Consider the following 7,434-nt stretch of genomic DNA (forward strand, 5'->3'; position numbering starts at 1 on the left):
CTCCTGATGTCAATATCAGACAAATATTGGTATGAATGAATAATGTATTTTTGTTGTGTTGATGATGTTGATTTTTCTTGGCTTTTCTGTATTTTCAAATGATAAAACTGAGGTTAGGTTAGGTTAGGTTAGGTTAGGTTCCCCCCACAGGGTCGCCACCTTGTCGTGGTGTGGGGGGCTTGATGCTCGCCGCGATGAACTGCTGGAGCGATGCCGGCGGGGCCTTCGGGCCCCAGCAGGTCCTACCTTGCCGGTAAGGTTCACAGGGAGTGGAGGGTGACTAACGGCGACCTAAGGGAGGGACCCTGACAAAAAACCCAAGATGGAGAGTCATAGGAGAAAAACAGTTACGGCGCAAGGGATCGGAGCCCTAGTGCCGGCGGGGAACGTTGGTGACAGAGCAGGCCACACCCCGTCGTCATCATACGACTGCAATCATATACACACTTACACACACAACAGGAGGACGAGCGGAACGCCCGTGCTAGGAAGCCCGGACATTTACTACACACTAGAAAATGAGACCATCCTGAGTCCGGATCTCAGAACACCCCTGAGACAACAGGAGGATGAAGAGGAAGCCTCCATGGAACACCTAGGAAATGCGATCAAGAGGGCCAATGCGGTAATCGAACAACTGCTTGACATCGGAGCGAAGATAGGCAAAGCCTATGGGCGAAGCCTCAACTTGAAGAGGGAGGCGCGGACTGAGGCTGACAATCAGCTCACACGAATCAAATCGGAGCTCATGGATGCAATCAATTGCCAGGAGTCCGAAGAAGAAATAGATAGAGTGCAGACCCTCATTATGAGCTGGCCTAGTAAAATCGGGGCCGTGATGTTCAGGGTCTCCGAATCCAGGCGTTTCAGCGGTACCATAATAAGTGAGATGGAAAAACTGAGGGATCAAGGCCAGTGGGTGATCAACAGATGGAGCGAGAATGCCCCACTAGATCTGACGGGGGAGGAAATACATGAAATGAGAATATCCTGGACAGCTCCAAAGGACAGGCGGCCTAAACGTAAGAAGGACACAGAAAGCGACGGCAGCCGGGAAGAGGCACAGGAGAGCTCGGGCGGTCGCAGACACAAAAAGACTCGTGATGCAGCGGAGAACGGGAGGGGCTCACAGCCCCAGCCCCCACCACCACCACCACCCGAACCCAAACCACGGGAAGAAGAGGGTCACCGCATAGTTGATACACCCAGACAGCCGACAATAACGGCCATCAGGGAAACCGCCACCCACACGGCAACGTCCGCTCCGACGGAGTCCGAAGCAGAGGAGGAGGGATTTCGAAGAGCAAATGAAGGGAAGGAAAGAAAGACAGTGCGCATACAGGCTGAGGGTAGGGTCTACCTTGATCTTATCCGAAACCTAAAGCGGACTATTCGGACCGACGACATTAAGGTCAATGGCGTGAGACAGGCAAGGAGGAACGAGGACGCGCTGGTAACGGTCGTTGGCCGGTCGGATGCTGCACAACTTGTGCTCAGGCTCCATAACGAAGGGATCGCCGCCGAAATTATGGGCGAACGTATGAGAAGGGCCATAATCCAGAACATTGAGGCGAACACGACGGAGGCAGAGATCACTCAGGCGGTGGATATAGCAACAGAAGGCCAAACAGAAGTAGTCTTCCTTAAGAAGACACTACGGGGCACCCTCACGGCGTGTATCAGAGCCCCGGTGAAAACAATTGACGCCCTGATCAGGCTGCGGCATGTGAGAATCGGCTGGACAAGAGCCAGCACGAGAGAATATGAAGAGGATAAGAGGTGCTTCAGGTGCGGGACGGTCGGGCACACGGCAGGGTCGTGTAAGGTGGCAGACAAGGTGTGCTTCAGGTGCAAACAACCAGGGCACCTAGAGAAAGAGTGCGAACGGCAACCCGCTGAGAGCAAGGGGTCAAAGGCTGCCACTCCCCCGACAGCGACCACAACAGGAGAGAGGACAGTGAAGCATATAAGCGCGGAAGAAAGAATCCGGCGGGGAACGCGCACCTTCAGATCGTGCGGGGTCCAAACGGCGATACAGGACGAAAGGGCCACACCTGCTTATAGGGCCAAGACCATCGGCCACCCTAGACAAGGAGCCTTCAGCTACGCAGAGGCGGCCAAGGCTGAGGTACAGACGAGAACCCCGCCGTCGCATACCACACCCGTGGCCACCGCTGCTGCGACGGCCAACGGAGGAAGAAAGAGAACCAAAACACAAGCGGTAGGGCAAATCCCCGAGCAAGAAGGAAATAAGAAGGGACAGCGAAGGGGATTCGAGGTAATGGTCAGGGTCAAGGGGGAGGGGTACGAAAGAACCCTGGAGAGAATCAAAAGGGACGTTCCACCACCGGAAGGCGGGGGCCTGCGGAGCATTAGGAGGAGTAGGGACGGGTCCCTCCTGATGGTATGCGAGGAGATGCCAACGGCCAAGAAAATGGCGGACTTGGTGGCCACAAAGCTAGGGGAGGGGGCCGACGTCAAGATACTGGGCGACAGGGCGATAATTAAGATTCGCGGGCTGGACGCACTAGTGCAGGCGGAAGACATCCGAACCGCACTCATCAATGAGATACCCACGGAAAAGGACGACAGCGACCAAATAGAAGTTATAAGGATTATCACCTACCCGTGGAATGAGAAAGCCGCCATCGTGAAAATCAGTCGGCGCACCTTACAGGCCTTGAATGGGAGAGCCAACATGAGAATAGGCTGGACCATGGCCAGAATCATCGTAGGCCCGCAAGGGGTACGATGCCGTAACTGCAATAGACACGGGCACAGGGAGGAGGTGTGCCGTGGCCCTGGAGGGCAGGGACAGCGCGGAAACCTGGCAAAAGGGTCAGAGCGCAATAGGATCCCACAGGGAATTTCCCCGCGGGGGACGTGCCAAGAGGTCGCGGAGTTTGACAGCCTGGTAGAGCAGGGGACCACCCCAGTGTCGAATAGTACCAGGAACGAGGTGTCCCCAACCGGCACCGGGCTGCAACAACAACAACCCGGAACAGAAAATGGCGGTGAGTCTTAACTGCCTACAAATCAATCTCAACAACTCGAGGGCTGCGGCCGATCTACTGGCACAGACTACCACAGACCAGCGGACAGACCTAGTCATAATTAGCGAACCTGCTAAAACAGGCAGAGGCTTGGGCAGGTGGTACAGTAGTAATGACGGGAAAGCCAGCGTCGTTATTATAAATAAAAACCTGTCCGCATAAAAGCTGGTGGCGGGCAGGGCATATGTGGTGGTCGAAGTAGACAGAATAGTAATTGTAAGCTGTTACCTCGCACCAAATGAAAAATGGAGGGATTACGGGAGACAGGTGGCCGAAATAGAAGACACACTGCGAGCCATACTTCACGAGGGTCCGACCAATAGAAAGAGACGTGGGGTCATCCTGGCTGGAGACCTGAACTCCAAATCAAGGGTATGGACTGACAGGACCGACCGGCGAGGCAGGAGGATTGAAGAGCTAATAGATGCGCTGGACATGGTGTGTCTGAACTTGAACGGAGAGCATACCTTCGAGCGAAGGGGATGGTCCGCGGTGTTAGACGTCACTATAGCAACTCCGGACGTGGCAAGCCGAATATCAGGTTGGACGGTCCTAGAGGTAGAAACCCTTAGTGATCACAGGGCAATAGGCTTCCGACTTCAAGGTAGGGATGAAGCGACAGGGCAAAGGCCAGCAATACAGGAGGATGGCACCCGTAAATGGATCCTCAAGAAACTCAATGAGGCCAAGCTGAAGCGGTGTGCGAAAGAAGTGAAAACGCCACGCAAGGGAGACCCCGAGGACATGGCGGAGGAGCTTACAAGGTCCATACAAGGATTATGTGACAGGGTCATGCCAAGGCGGCGTCACGGCGGCGGAAGGAAGACCGTCTATTGGTGGAACGAGGAGATCGCGGCAGGCAGACAAAGATGTATGAAAACAAGAAGGTCCCTGCAAAGGGAACGAAAGAGAAGGGCACGTATGGGGGAACAGGTCCTCGAAGATCAGGAGGACAAGCTCAGGGAGGAGCGACGGGCACTTCGCAAGCTCATAAGAGCAAGCAAAGGCAGAGCCTGGGATGACCTCATACGAACCATCGACGACGACGTATGGGGGAAGCCGTACAGAATCGTTACGGGGAAACTGAGTAACGCCAACGCGGGACCTTCGAGTATGGAGGAAGCGATGGAGGTATACGCCACGCTGTTCCCAGCGGGTCCGACTCTGGCGCCGAGCGGCGAGGACGAAGGACGACACGAAGACCAGCGGGAATCAGACACAGCCGACGGTGGACCTCTAGGGTATGCCGAAATAGACAGGGCAGTAAGGAGAACCAGGACGGGTAAGGCGCCGGGACCCGATGGCATCTACCCCGAAGTGGTAAAAAGGATTTACAGGGTGAACCCGACCCCATTGGGTGAAACGATAAAGAGGTGTCTCGAGCGAAGATACTTTCCGAAGATCTGGAAAGAAGCAGAGCTGATCCTTATACCGAAGGGTACGAGCAAAACCGACGGCGAAGGAGGAGAAAAGAAAAAGCAGGGATACAGGCCGATCAGCCTCCTGAGTGTCCTGGGCAAAACGCTGGAAAGAGTGGTGGATGCTAAAATAAAAGACCACCTGAAAAATAGAGGCTTCCTCAGCAAGAATCAATACGGCTTCCACGAAGGCCTCTCGACGATTGACGCAGTGGACCGTGTGACGACGGCCATCAAAGAAAAAACTGAGAGGAAAGGCTGGGTAGCTGGGGTATGCATAGACATTAAAAACGCGTTTGGATCCATCCCCTGGCCGGAGATAATGGAGGCAGCGGCAACGGCTGAGCTCCCAAATGACCTAACAGGGATCCTCAGATCATACCTACAAGATAGACACATCCAGATTAGGGCTGGGGGGAAGAGCGTCAAGGCGCAATTGACAAGAGGCATCCCCCAAGGCTCGATACTGGGGCCAACCCTCTGGAACCTGGCTTACAATAAAGTAGAAATAGCTTACGTCACATGTACTGTCCTGAAAACTTTCGTTCACATATCCGATCTTCGAAGATATGCTTCCAAAAGAGCTTCTTTCCTAGGTTCGAGGTGTCAGAGAAAGTCCAAACAGCTAGCCACCTCTCGTAGATTTGAGAAAAATGATACATTGCATTGCATTCGTTATGGATACTCATATCGATCATCCTAAATTCTCAATCCGCGTCCGTGAATATTCTTTGTGCTTACACCAATCACAGTTGATTAGATGTGGTTCGTGTTTTACTGTTAGATGTAGACTTTTACTGTCCACAACTTAATTGTCGCTGAGATGTACAGCATTCTAAAGAAATATCTTGTAGAACAGATAATAAATATGCATTCACCTACATCGACTCTCACCTGTTATGCAGGGATATGTGTATATATCGTTCAATGTCAAGCTCTGGCGAACCTTATTCCAAGCTTATACCGAGAGTCCAACGTGGAAGTCGGATTACAAGCAGCGCGGTACCGTCAGCTTCAACACAAGCACAACCCTTACCGAACAGAGCGTAGTAGACAAGTGCTGCGGACGAGAACTTGTGCATATGTGGCGCTAGCAGTGCCACGTGGCAAGAAATAATTGATAATTACACAGATATTAGTCACAATTGCCACTTCTCGCCATAAGAATAAACAGATCATACCAAGGGTTATACACCACATGAAAGTTCTATAAAATTGAAATTGAGAGAATATTACAACGATGACATTATGACGACAGTGAATATTGTATACATGCAACCCTGAGTGACAACCGGTAGACTTCAAGAGAAGTCGGTGGCTGCAAAGAAAAAGTCGGAATCACTTAAGAAGCAGCCGAAATCACAAAACGTGACAATCCAAATTCTCGGATTCAAGCATGCAGCTTTGGTTGTCACGATCGAGCTTATACGCCACCTAGCGGTGACGCCTAAAGGCAGACAAATAAAGATGGCTGCAGGCCGAACACGACAAAAGCGTCCTCCACATTTATTAAATGGCGCAGTCTGGACTAGACACTACTAGTGATTTCGAAGACGCCTCAGACGTCACGGTAAATCTAGAAGAATCGACGAACGAGAATCGCTCAGTCGACGAAGCACTTGCTGGAAGAAAAAGTGACGAAGGAAACATGGCACAGCACTCGAGCAACCTGAAGCCGCCAGAACCTCTCTCATTTAGTGGGAATATTTCAGAAAACTGGAAGAAGTGGTTCAAAAAGTTCGGTATATACCTGCTAAACACGGAATCGAATAACAAAGCCGCTGAAGTGAAAATAGCCATCTTGCTTCACGCCATCGGAGAAGAGGCACAAGAAAAATACGACACGTTCGAGCTCAGTGTAGCGGACGCGAAGAACTACGACAAAGTCGTGAAAGCATTCGAAAACTTTTGTGTGCCAAAGAAGAATGAAAGTGTGTGCCGACATGTGTTTTTCCAAGGAAACCAAAAACCGGATGAATCGTTCGAAGGTTTCTTGACGGACCTGAAAAAGTTGAGTCAAAATTGTTCGTTTGGGGCCTTGAAAGATAGCCTGATCAAAGATCGCATCATCAGTGGCATAAGAAACGCACAGCTAAAGGATCGGCTCCTCCGAGAAGAAGAAAACCTGAGTTTCGAGAGGTGTACGCAGTTGTGTAGAGCAGCCGAGCTAGCCAATCAGTGAATTGAGACATTAAAAACGACCGAGAAAATGGATGTCGTCCAAACAAAACAAAAAGAAAAACAACAACCGTCCAGTAGAGGACGCAACCAGCCGCGTGGCAACAGAGGCAGAGGGCAGCAGACACAACAGCAGCAGTAGCAACAGCAGAGTAGCAGCGAAGGCCAGCCATCCAGACGACAACAAAACTATACGCAGCAGCAGAACAACGGACAGCCAAATCAGCAGCAGCAGAATCAATCGTCCTGTGAACGATGCGGGTATCGACATCAAGCGAATAGATGTCCAGCCTTCAATAAGCAATGCAAAGCGCGCAATGGGTACAATCACTTCGCGCAGGTATGTGTAAGCCGTCAAAAGATAGACGCGGTAACCGAAGATTCAACGAGGTGCGAAGTTGAAGGTAAGACTGAAAATCTTGTATTCTACGTAGTTGATTGCGAAAAAAACGACACCTATCATGCGGTTACCGAGCATTGTAAAGTCAAAACTGTTAACTCGAGTAGCGAATATAAGTTCAAATAAGGCTCAGGGAACAAAGGGTTTAATTCAGGAAAATAAAGACTTGTTCGAAGGCATCGGCTAAGTCAGGTACGTTTACGATTTCAAAATGAAACCAGGATATATAGGGAACATCGAACCTTGCACGAAGGTACCTTTTGAAGTATTAGAGGCTTATCGATCTGAACTTGAGGGTATTGAACGTCACAAAATTATCAGGCAAATAGACGAGCCAACAGAGTTCGAGAATCCGGATGTACTTGTGGAAAAACCGGATAATTCG

This window comes from Neodiprion fabricii, chromosome 4 (assembly GCF_021155785.1).
Source record: "Neodiprion fabricii isolate iyNeoFabr1 chromosome 4, iyNeoFabr1.1, whole genome shotgun sequence".
Lineage (NCBI taxonomy): Eukaryota > Metazoa > Arthropoda > Insecta > Hymenoptera > Diprionidae > Neodiprion > Neodiprion fabricii.